Here is a 13060-nt window from a genome sequence, read left to right as displayed (position 1 = left end):
AATGTCTCTTCAGGTCCTCTGCCCATTTTTTTAATCATATTTTTTTTTTGGAGTTGAGTTGTATGAGTTCTTTATCAGATGTATCATTGGTAAATATCTTCTTCCATTCAGTAGTTGTCTTTTTGTGTTGATGGTTTCCTTCACTGTGCAAAAACACTTAAATTTTATGTATTCCCATTTGTTTGTTTTTTGTTTTGCATTTCTTACCCAAGGAGACATATCCAAAAAATATTACTAAGAGCAATGTCAAAGAATAGCAGTAGTCTATGTTTTCTTCTAGGAGTTTTATGGTTTCAGGTCTTACATTTAAGTTTTTTTAACTATTTTACTTATTTATTTTTAGAGAGAGGGGAAGGGAGGGAGAAAGGGAAAGAAACATCAATGTGTGGTTGCCTCTCACACAACTTCTACAGGGGACCTGGCCTGCAACCCAGTCATGTGCCCTGACAGGAAATTGAACCAGTGACCCTTTGGCTAACAGGCCAGTGCCCAATCCAGTGAGCCACACCAGCCAGGGCTCACATTTAAGTTTTTAATCCATTTTTATTTTATTTTTGTATATATATAAGACAGTGATGCTGTTTCATTCTTTTGCATGTCTGTCCAGTTTTTTTAACACGATTTACTGAAGAGACAGCATTGTATATTCTTGCGTTCTTTGTCATAATTGACCATATAGGTGTGGGTGTTTTCTGGGTTCTCTATTTTGTTCCAAGACTTATTTGCCTATACTATAGTACCACACTGTAGTATACTTTGATATCAGATAGTGTTATACCTCCAACTTAGTTCTTTCTCCAGATTGCTTTGACTATTCAAGGTCTTTTGTGCTTCCAAATAATTAGAATTGTTTGCTCTAGCTCTGTGAAAAATGCCATTGGTATTTTTTTTTAATTTTTATTTATTTATTTATTTTTAGAGAGGGGAGGGGAGAGAGGGGGAGAAATGTCAATGTGTGGTTGCCTCTTCCGTGTCCCCTACTGGGGACCTGGCCTGCAACTCAGGCATGTGCCATGACCGGTTCACAGGCCGGTGCACAATCCACTGAGCCACACCAGCCAGAGCACCTTGGTATTTTGATAGGGATTTTATTACAGCTGTAGATGCTCTGTGTAGTATGAGCATTTTAATAATATTAATTCTTTCTATCCATGAACTGGGTATAATCTTTCATTTATTTTTATCTTCTTCAATTTCTTTCTTCAGTTTTAGAATTTTCTGAGTACAGGTCTTATACTTCCTTGGTTGAATTTATTTCTATGTATTTTATTATTTTTGATGCAATTATAAATAGGATTATTTTCTTAGTTTCTCTTTCTCTTATTTTGTTATTGGTGTATAAAACACAACAAAAATCTGAATATTAATGTTGTACCCTACTACTTTACCAATTTCATTTATTAGTTCTAGTTGTTTTTGGTGGAATCTTTAGAGTTCTCTCTGTACAGTATTATGTAACTTGTAAATAATGTTTTACTTCTTCCTTTTTTAAAAAAATCCTCACCCAAGGATATGTTTATTGATTTTCAAGAGAAGGGAAGGGAGAAAGAGGGGAATGAAGAAGGGGTGGGAGAGAGAAAGGTATGAAGGTGTGAGAGAGAGAGAGGTATGGGGGGAAGAGAGAGAGAGAGAAAGAGAGGAAGGAACATCTATGTGAGACAGAAACATTAAATGGTTGCCTCTTGTATGTACCACAACTGGGGGTGGAACTTACAGCCTAGGGGTATGTGCCCTGACTGGAAATTGAACCTGCTGCCTTTTGATGTACAGGATGCTGTTCCAACCAACTGAGGCTTCTGGCCAAGACTACTACTTCCTTTTGAATTTGGATGTCTTTTATTTTGTTTTCTTGTCTGATTGTTCTGGCTAGGACTTCCAATACCATGTTCAATACAATTGGTGAATATGGACACCTTTGTCTTCTTCCTAACCTTTTTTTAAATTTATTTTAATTGTTGTTTAAGTACAGTTTTCTGTCTTTTACTCCCATCCCAGCCCACCCTCCCAGCCCTCCCCATCTCCCTCCCATTTCCACCCCCCCCCCTAGTTTTTGTCCATGTGTCCTTTATACTTGTTCCTGTAAACCCTTCCTCTCTTCCCCAGAAATTCCCTTCCCTCTCCCCTCTGGTCACTGTCAGCCTCTTCTCTATTTCAGTGACTTTGGTTATATTTTGCTTGTTTGTGTGTTTGGTTGTTTAGGTTCCTGTTACAGGTGAGATCATATGGTATGTCTTTCATCACTGGCTTATTTCGCTTGGCATAATGCTTTTCAGTTTCATCCATGCTGTTGCAAAGGATACGAGGTCCTTCTTTCTTTCTGCTGCATAGAATTCCATTGTGTAAATGTACCATAGTTTTTCAATCTGTTCATTTACTGATAGGCACCTAGGTTGCTTCCAACACTTGGCTATTGTAAATTATGCTGTTATGAACATTGGGATGCATAGGTTCTTTTGGATGGTGTTTCAGGGTTCTTAGGATATAATCCTAGCAGTGGAATTGCTAGGTCAAAAGGCAGATGCATTTTTAGTGTTCTGAGAAAATTCCATAGTGTTTTCCATAGTGGTTGTACCAGCATGCAATCTCACCAACAGTGCCCTAGAGTCCCCTTTTCTCCACAACCTTCCAACACCTGTTGTTTGTTGCTTTGTTTATGATGACCATTCTGACTGGTGAGAAGGGGTATCTCATTGTGGTTTTAACTTGCATCTCTCTGATAGCTAGCAATACTGAGCATCTTTTCATATGTCTCTGGATCCTCTGTATGTCCTCCTTGGAGAAGTGTCTGTTCAAGTCCTTTGCCCATTTTTTAATTGGGTTGCCGGTCTTCTTAGAGTCGTGTAAGTTCTTTATACATTTTGAAGATTAAACCCTTGCCTGAGGTATCATTGGTAAATATGTTTTCCCATACAGTTGGTTCTCTTTTTATTTTAATTCTGTTTTCTTTAGCCATGCAGAAGGTTTATATTTTGATGAGATCCTATTTGTTTATTCTTTCCTTTATGTCCCCCTTGCTCTAGGGGACATATGAGTAAAAATGTTGCTGCATGAAACATCCGAGATTTTCCTGCCTGTGTTCTCTTCTAGGACTTTAATTGTGTCATGGTTTATATTTAAGTCTTTTATCCACTTTGAATTTATTTTTCTGTATGGTGTAAGTTGGTGCTCGAGTTTCATTTTTTTACACCTAGCTGTCCATTTCTTCCAACACCATTTGTTGAAGAGGCTATTGTTACTCCATTTTATGTTGCTGCCTCCTTTGTCAAATATTAATTGACTGTAGAGACTTGGGTTTATTTCTGGTCTCTCTGTTCTGTTCCATTGGACCATGTGGCTGTTTTTATGCCAGTACCAGGCTGTTTTGATTACAGTGGCCTTGTAATATAGTTTGGTATCAGGTATTGTGATCCTTCCTACTTTATTCTTCTTTCTCAAAATTTCAGCAGCTATTCGGGGTCGTTTATGGTTCCATAGAAATTTCTGAAGTGTTTGTTCTATGTCTGTGAAATATGCCATTGTTACTTTAATAGGAATAGCATTGAATCTGTAAATTGCTTTGGGTAATATGGACATTTTGATGATGTTAATTCTTCCAATCCATGAACATGATGTATGTTTCCATTCCTTTGTCTTCCTTGATTTCTTTCTTCAGTGTTGTGTAGTTTTCTGCATACAGATCTTTTACCTCCTTGGTTAGGTTTATTCCTAGGTATTTTATTTTTCTTTTTGCTTATCAAATAGGATTTTTTTCCCTGTTTTCTGTTTCTGATGTTTCATTGTTGGTGTACACAAATGCCATTAATTTCTGAATATTGACTTTGTATCCAGCCATTTGGCCAAATTCACTTACTAGGTTGATCAGTTTTTTGTTGGAATCTATAGGATTTTCTATGTATACTCTCATGTCATCTGCAAACAATGACAGTTTTGCTTTCTCCTTTCCAATTTGGATTCCTTTTGTTTCTCTTTCTTGTGGGATTGCTGTGGCTAGGTCTTCCAATACTATGTTGAACAGGAGTGCTGAAAATGGACATCCTGGCCTGGCTGGCGTAGCTCAGTGGATTGAGCGCGGGCTGGGAACCAAAGTGTCCCAGGTTCGATTCCCAGCCAGGGTACATTCCTGGGTTGCAGGCCAGAACCCCCAGCAACCGCACATTGATGTCTCTCTCCCTCTCTCTCTCTCTCTCTCTCTCTCTCTCTCTCTCTCTCTCTCTCTCTCTCTCTCTCTCTCTCTCTCTATATATATATATATATATATATATATCCCTTCCCTCTCTAAAAATAAATAAATAAAATCTTAAAAATATATATATATAAAAAAAAAGAAAATGGACATCCTTGTCTTCTTCCTGATCTTAGTGGGAAAGCTCTAAGTTTTTGTCAGTTGAGTGTGATGTTGACTGTAGGTCTCTCATATATGGACCTTATTATGTTGAGGAATGTTCCCTCTATTCCCACTTTGCTGAGTGTTTTTATCATAAATGGGTTCTTACCTTATCAAATGCTTTTTCCACATCTATTGATATGATCATGTGATTTTTATATTTGTTTTTGTTTATGTGATGTATTACATTTATTGATTTGGAAATATTGTACCATCCTTGCATCCCTGGGATGAATCCCACTTGATAATGGTGTATGATCTTTGTAACATATTGCTGGATACTGTTTGCCAATATTTTGTTGAGGATTTTAGCATCTATGTTCATCAGCGATATTGGCCTGAAGTTTTATTTCTTTGTTATGTCTTTATCTGGTTTTGGGATTAGGATGATGTTGGCTTCATAAAAAGAGTTTGGGAGTCTTGCATCATTTTGGATTTTTTCATATAGTCTGTGAAGGATAGAGGTTAGCTCTTCCTTAAATGCTTTGTAGAATTCTCCTGTGAAACCATCTGGTCCAGGAGTTTTTTGATTACTACTTCAATTTCATCTGCTGTTATTGGTCTTTCTCCTTCTTCTTCATTGAGTTTTGGAAGATTACATTTTTCTAGAACTTTGTCCATTTCACCTAGGTTTTCAAATTTCTTGGCATACACTTCTTCATAGCAATTTTTTACAATCCTTTGTATTTCTGTGGTATCAGTTGTAATCTCTCCTCTTTCATTTCTGATTGTGTTTATTTGGGTCCTCTCTCTCTTTCTTGATGAGCCTGTTTAAAGGCTTGTTAATTTTGTTTATCTTTTCAAAGAACCAGCTCCTGGATTCATTGATCCTTAGAATTGTGCTTTTAGTCTCTATGTCATTTAATTTTGCTCTGATCTTAGTTATTTCCTTCCTTCTACTTGCTCTGGGCTGTCTTTGTTGTTCCTCAAGTTCTTGTAGGCATAGGGTTAGGTTGTTTGTTTGAAATGTTTCTATCTTTTTAGGTAGGGCTGTATTGCTATGAACTTTACTCTCACGACAAACTTATAGGACTGTGTCCCATAAGTTTTGAGTTGTTGTGAGTTCATTTTCTTTTGTTTCCAGAAACTTTTTGATTTCTTCCCTAATTTCATTCTTCACCCATTTGTTGTTTCATAGCATGCTATTCAATCTCCATGATTTTTTTAGTATTTTGGGTTTTTTTCCTTGGTTGGTTTCTAGTTTCAGTCTCTTGTGGTCCAAGAAAATGCTTGGTATGATTTCAATTTTCTTGCTTTTGTTGAGGCTTGTTATGTGGTCTATCTTTGAAAATGTTCCATGTGCATTTGAAAAGAATATGTATTTAGCTTCTTTGGAATGAAGGGTTGTATGTATTTCAGTTAAGTCCACTTCATCTAGGGCATTGTTCAATGCCACGATATCTTTGTTGATATTTTGTTTGGAAGATCTGTTCATTTTTGACTATCAGTGTTAAAATCCGCTACTATAATTGTGTTGCTGTCAATACCTTTCTTGAAGTCCTCTAAGATTTTATGTATGTATTTTTGTGTTCCTATGTTGGGTGCATATTGTTCCTAATCTTATGAAAATGCTTTTAGCTTTTCCCCATTCGGTATGACTTAGTCGTGGATTTGTCTTATGGCCTTTATTATGTTAAGGTATTTCTTCTATCTCACTTTGGTCACTTTATTATAAATGAATATCATTTTTATGAAATGTTTTTGCCACATCTATGGATATGGTTGTATGATATTATCATATCAGTTTGTTTATGTGGTTTATCATGTTAACTGATTGGCATATATTGGTCAGTGTCTCATCCCAGGAATTAATGCCATTTGACTGTGGTGTATGATCTTTTTAATGTATTGCTGAATTTGGTTTGCTAATATTTGTTGAGGACTTTTTCATATGTGTACTTAGGGATATTGGCCTATAATTTTTCTTTTCTAGTGTCTTTCTCACTTTTTGATATCAAGGTAATGATGGCCTTGTAAAATGAGTTTGGGAGCTTTTCCTCCCCTTAAATTTTTTGAAATAGTTTGAGAAGAAAAGGTATTCTTTTTTGCATGTTTGATAAAATTTAGCTGTGAAGTTGTCTGGTCCAGGGGTTTTGTATATTAGGAATTTTTAATTACTGATTTGATTTCATTAGTTATTGGTGTATTCAGCTTTTGTTTTTTCCAGGTGTAGCCTTGGAAGATTGTTTGTTTCTGTGAATTTATCCATTTCTTCCAGGCTGTCCAATTTGTTATCATATAATTGTTCATAGCATTTAATTATAATCTTTTGTATTTTTGTGGTGTCTTTTGTCACTTCTCTTTCACTTCTAATTTTAATTATTTTAACCCTCTGGGGTTTTCTTGATGAATCTGGGTGAAGGTTTATCATTTTTTTTTTTCAAAGAACCAGTTCTTGGTTTCATTGATCTTTTCTATTATTTTTTTAGACTCTATTTCATTTATTTTCACTCTAATCTTTATTTCCTTCCTTCTACTCATTTGGACTCTGTTATTCTTTGTCTATTTTTTGTAGATGTAATGTTAGATTGTTTCAGATTTTTCTTGTGTCTTGAGGTAGACCTATATTTTGGTTATTGTGTTTCATTTTCATTTTTTTCAGTGCATCTTTTGATTTCTTCCTTAACCCATTCATTTTCTAGTAGTATGTTATTTAGTCTTCATATGTTTGTTTTTTCAGTTTTCTTATCATTGATTTCTAGTTTCATATCATTATGTTTGAGATTTTTTATACGATTTCAATATTCTTAAATTTATTGCAACTTGTTTTGTGACCTAATATGTAGTATATCTTCGAAAATATTCCATATATACTAGCAGAAAATCTATATTCTGCTTTTGGCTGATATGTCCTTTAAATATCAATTAGGTACATCTGGTGAAATGTATCATTTGATATCACTGTTTCCTTGTTGATTTTCTCTTTGGATGTCTATCCATTGATATCCATGGGTTGTAAAGTTCTCTACTATGACTGTAGTATTTTCTTTGTCTCTCTTTATGTCCATCAATATTTGCTTTATGTATTTAGGTGCTCCTACATTGGGTATATAAATGTTTATAAGAGTTGTGTCCTCCAGATTGATTCCTTTATTATTCTGAAATGCTGTTCTTTGTGTCTTGACACAAGCTTTGTCTTAAAGTCTATTTGTTTGAGGGAAGTATTGCTACCCCAGCTTTTTTTCATTTCTATTTGCATCAAGTGTCTTTTCTATTTGCATCAAGTGCTACCCTTTACTTTCAGTCTATGAGTCTTTCTATGTGAATATGTCTCTTGTAGGCAGTACCAGTGTGGGTATTGTTTTTTGAGCCACACTCTGTCTCTTGATTGGAGCATTTGGTCCATTAATATTTAAAGTAATTAGTGGCATGTAGGTAGTTATTGCCATTTTATTGTTTTCTGATTGTTTTTGTTCTTCTGTGTTCCTTTTTTGTTCTCTTGCTCTCTTCTCTTGTATGTTGATGACTTTCTGTAGTTTTGTATTTGGACTCCTTTCTCTTTATTTCTTGTATACCTCAGAGATTTTTGATTTGTAGTTACTGTGTGCTTCCTATATACCAAGTTATGCTTATAGCAGTCTGTTTTAAGTTTTTGGTCATTTAATTTCAAACACATTATAAAACCACTACTGTGTTTACTAATGTTTTCCATGTTTATTTTTTTCTAATTATTTTTTACTTCAGATGTGGGTGTGTCTGTATATCCTTTAATATATTGTTGTAGTTGGTTGATCCACTGCTTTTATTATGTTTGCCTTTGTCAGTGGGATCTTTTTCTTCACTATATTACTTATGTTTTCCATCTTTTATTTTTTAATTTTTAAAGTATATTTTATTGATTATGCTATTATAGATTTCCCAATATTTTTCTCCTCTTTATCTCCCCGTCGCCCTGCACACACTACCCTCCAGCATACACCACCATCCCCCCACCACCGAGTTCTTGTCCATGGGTTTTGTACATAAGTTCTTTGGCTTCTATATTTCCTATACTATTCTTAACCTCCCCTTATCTATTTTCTTTCTACCATTTATGCTACCTTTTCCCCCATTCTGTCCCTCCCATGCTCCACTAATAACCCTTCACATGATCTCCATTTCTCTGGTTTTGTTCCTGTTCTAGCTGTTTGGTTATTTTGTTTTTGTTTTTTAGATTGAATTGTTGATAGTTTTTAGTTTGTTGTCATTTTACTGTTCAAATTTTTTATCATCTTCTATTTGTTACATAAGTCCCTTTAACATTTCATATAATAATGGCTTGGTGATGATGAACTGCTTGAACTTTACCTTATCTGGGAAGCATTTTATCTATCCTTCCATTCTAAATGATAGCTTTGCTGGATAGAGTAATCTTGGATGTAGGTCCTTGCCTTTCATGACTTCAAATACTTCTTTCCACCCCCTTCTTGCCTGCAAGGTCTCTTTTGAGAAATCAGCTGACAGTCTTATCGGAACTCCTTTGTAGGTAACTGTCTCCTTTTCTCTTGCTGCTTTTAGGATTCTCTCTTTATCTTTAATCTTGGGTAATGTAATTATAATGTGCCTTGGTATATTACTTCTTGAGTCCAATTTCTTTGGGACTCTTTGATCTTCTTGGAAGTCTATTTGCTTTGCCAGATTGGGGAAGTTTTCTATCATTATTTGTTCAAATAAGTTTTCCATTTCTTGGTCTTCCTCTTCTCCTTCTGGCACCCCTATGATTCAGATGTTGGAACATTTAAAGTTGTATTATGCCTCTCCTCGGTTTTTTGCATTCTTGTTCCTTCATTCTGTTCTGGTTGAATGTTTGTTTCTTCCTTTTTTCCAAATTGTTGATTTGAGTCCCAGTTTCCTTCCCTCCACTGTTGATCCCCTATTTGTTTTTCTTCATATCACTTTGGGTAGCCTTCATTTCTTCTTTCATTTTGTGACTGAGGTCAATCAATTCTGTCAGCATCCTGACTACCAGTGTTTTGAACTCTGCACAATACGTTGTCTATCTCTTTGTCTCTTAGTTGTATTTTTTCTGGAGTTTTAATCTGTTTTTTCATTTGGGCCATATTTCTTTGTCTCCACACACCTGCTATGTTGTAAGGGGTGGAACTTTAGGTATTCTCCAGGGGCGGGGGAAACCCTCTTTACTGCATTGTGGCAATGTCTCTGGGGGAGGCTGTCAGAGATAGAACAATGCTGCTCGCTAAGCTCTGCTGTAGTCCAACTTTCCCGCTTACTCTTCTCTGAGATTGCAAGATTCTCCCATAGTTGCAACCCCCGCAGTATTTTACAGCTAGAGGTTTCAAGTCTTTAGTTTCCCATTCGGCCAGCCCTGCTTTGCCCACAGAATCCACCACCTTGCTCGGGTGTCCTCTCTGCTTGGCTGCCTGTCAGCTGTGCACCCTTTCTACTGGTCTGGATGAATATTTCTTCGTTAACTCCTTGGTTGTTGGAGTTACATGCGGTTTGATTTTTCTGACAGTTTGTGTTGTTTATTGTTTTTAAATTAGTTGTTATCTTTCTTTTCATTGTGTGAGAAAGCACCTACATCTTGGCCAGAACCACACCTGATCTTTTCTTCTTAAAGAAGTCCCTTCGACATTTCTTGTAATACAGGTTTAGAACTCCTATAGTTTTTCTTGTCTGGGAACTTTTAATGTTTTAAATAAAGTGAGAATGTTTTCTGTAATTAAGTTTTGTGCAGCTAGATAGCAAGGTCAGTGGTTTACAATGATGGTGGTGATGATGATAACATTTGGTGAGTGATTCCTACATGTTGTATAATTTTAAGCATTTAAATAATTCTTTAAAAAAACCTGTGTGATTAATGTTGTATCATTAGCCCAATTTTATAAAAGAAGAGCTTAAAATTTAAAAATGTTAAGTAATTTGACCAAAATTACTCAGCTACTAAGTGATTAAGCCTAATCTGGGATACAAATTATCTCCCAAACCTGTTCTTATATTAATTTTATAAACTATTTTCCTTATTATGATAGTATATCAATGATTTAGGTTTTTTATTATATTGTTTATGCTCTTACAGTTGTCCCAATTTTTTCCCCTTTGCCCACCTCTACTGAGCCAGCCCACACTCCCTCAGGCAATCCTCACACTGTTGCCCACTTCAATGGGTCATTCTTTGGCTATGCTGTACTTTACATCCCCGTGACTGTTTTATAACTATGAATTTGTATTCTTAACTCCTTCACCTATTCGCCCATCCCTTGAGCTCCTGCACATCTGGCAAACAGCAAAACAATCTATCTATAATTCTGTTTCCATTCTGCTTGTTTGTATATGTTTCTTATAACCAATTGTTTATAGATATGTACTTATTCCCATATTATTTTTAATATATTTTATTGATTATGCTATTACAGTTGTCCCATTTTCCCCCTTTACTCCTCTCCCCCCTGCCCACCCCCCCCTTTAGTTCATGTTCATGTGTCATAAGTTCTTTCGCTTCTACATTTCCCACATCATTCCTGCCCTCCCCCTGTCTATTTTCTACCTATTGTCCATGCTACTTATTCTCTATATCTTTTTCCCCCTCTCTCCTCCTCCCACTTCCCTGTTGTTAACCCTCCATGTGATCTCCATTTCTGTGTTTCCACTCCTGTTCTCTTTGTTTGCTTAGTTTGCTTTTGTTTTAGATGTGGTTGTTACTAACTGTGAGTTTGATGTCTTTTTTTACTGTTCATATTTTTTATCTTCTTTTTCTTAGATAAGAAAAAGCAAGATTTTCTTAGATAAGTCCCTTTAACATTTCATATAATAATGGCTTGGTGATGATGAACTCCTTTAATTTGGCCTTATCTGAGAAGCACTTTATTTACCCTTCCATTCTAAATGAAAGCTTTGCTGGATAGGGTATTCTTGGATGTAGGTCCTTGCCTTTCATGACTTGGAATACTTCTTGACAGCCCCTTCTTGCCTGCAAGGTCTCTTTTGAGAAATCAGCTGACATTCTGATGGGAACTCCTTTGTAGGTAACTCTCCCCTTATCTCTTGCTGCTTCGAGAATTCTCTCCTTCATTTTTATCTTGGGTAATGTAATTATGATGTGCCTTGGCATGTTCCTCCTTGGGTCCAACCTCTTTGGGACTCACTGAGCTTCCTGGACTTCCTGGAAGTCTATTTCCTTTGCCATATTGGGGAAGTTCTCTTTTATTATTTGTTCAAATAACTTTTCCACTTGTTATGTTCCTCTTCCCCTTCTGGTACCCCTATAATTAGGATATTGGAATGTTTAAAGGTGTCCTGGAGGTTCCTAAGCCTCTTCTCATTTGTTTGAATTCTTGTTTCTTCATTCTTTTCTGTTTGGTTGTTCCTTTCCTCCTTCTGGTCCCTTCCATTGATTTGAAATCCAGTTTTCTTTCCATCATTATTGGTTCCGTGTGCATTTTTCTTCATTTCACTTATTGTAGTCTACATTTGTTCATCTAATTTATGACCAAAGTCCACCAATTCTGTGAGCATCCTGATCACCAGTGCTTTGAACTGTGGATCTGATAAGTTGGCTATTTCTTGGTCGCTTAAAAAAATTGGCTCTGGGGCTTTTAACTCTGTTTGAGCCATCTTTTTTATTTTATTTTTTTCCTTTGGTCTGGTCACATCTGTTATGTATGAGTGTTCACCAGGGCGGGGCACCTCAGTCGCTCAGTTGTGAAGTTGTATGTGGGGGCGGGGTCCAAGAGGGAACTATGGCGCCTGCTCCGCACCAGGACTCGTCACCCTTGCAGCTTCCGACAAGCAAATTGGTCCCCTCTGGTGCTCAGTCCCAGGCTGGTGGGCTTGTGGACTCTCTCAGACTCTGTGGGTTTCTCCAAGGATCCACCTGTGAGGCTGAGAGAATCTCCTGGCCTCAACTTCCACAGGTGTTTTCAATCGGTGCCTTCAGGCTTTGTTTCCCAGCACTGGATCCCCAGGTTTCTCAGTCTGTGTCGGGCTGTCTGTTTTTTGCTTAGTTTATCTGCGCGCGAATGTGCGGCTGCGGACAGCCAGCTGCCTTGCGCGCCTCACTGGGTCTGCCCGTTGCCTCCTGAGCCCAGGGTCTGCCACTGGTCCTTCAGCTGAAGTCTGCGCCATGCGCACGCCTGTGTGTCAGTCACCGATTTTTCCTGCCGTTACCCCTGTACCCCTCTCCATAGGCCTCTGATTCCGCACCTCATTACCATACTGGATGTATGGTATTCGGACTTCTGTTTGGTTCTTTTCTCTCTGTTATGGTTATTTTTTGTTTGTAAATTCTTGTCGTCCTTAGTTTTGGTTGCTCAAGGAGGTACAGTGTGACCACCTATGCGTCCATCTTGGATCGTCTATTTATTCCTACTTTACTGTCCATATTTTCAATCTTCTTAAAGAAATCCCTTTAACATTTTATATAGTACTGGTTTGGTGGTGATGAACTCCTTTAGCTTTTTCTTATCTAGGAAGCTCTTTATCCTTTGATTCTAAATGATAGCTACAGGAGAGAGTAATCTTAGTTGTGGGTCCTTGTTTTTCTTTCATCACTTTGAATATTTCTTGCTAATCCCTTCTGGCCTGCAAGTTCTTCTGAGAAATTAGCTGGAAGTAACTAACTGCTTTTCCTTGTAAGTAACTAACTGCTTTTCTCTTGTGGCTTTTATTCTGTCTTTGTCTTTAACCTTTGACATTTTAATTATGATGTGGCTTGGTATGGGCCTTTTAAGGTTCATT

This window comes from Phyllostomus discolor, chromosome 11 (assembly GCF_004126475.2).
Source record: "Phyllostomus discolor isolate MPI-MPIP mPhyDis1 chromosome 11, mPhyDis1.pri.v3, whole genome shotgun sequence".
Lineage (NCBI taxonomy): Eukaryota > Metazoa > Chordata > Mammalia > Chiroptera > Phyllostomidae > Phyllostomus > Phyllostomus discolor.
This window is presented reverse-complemented; position numbering follows the sequence as displayed.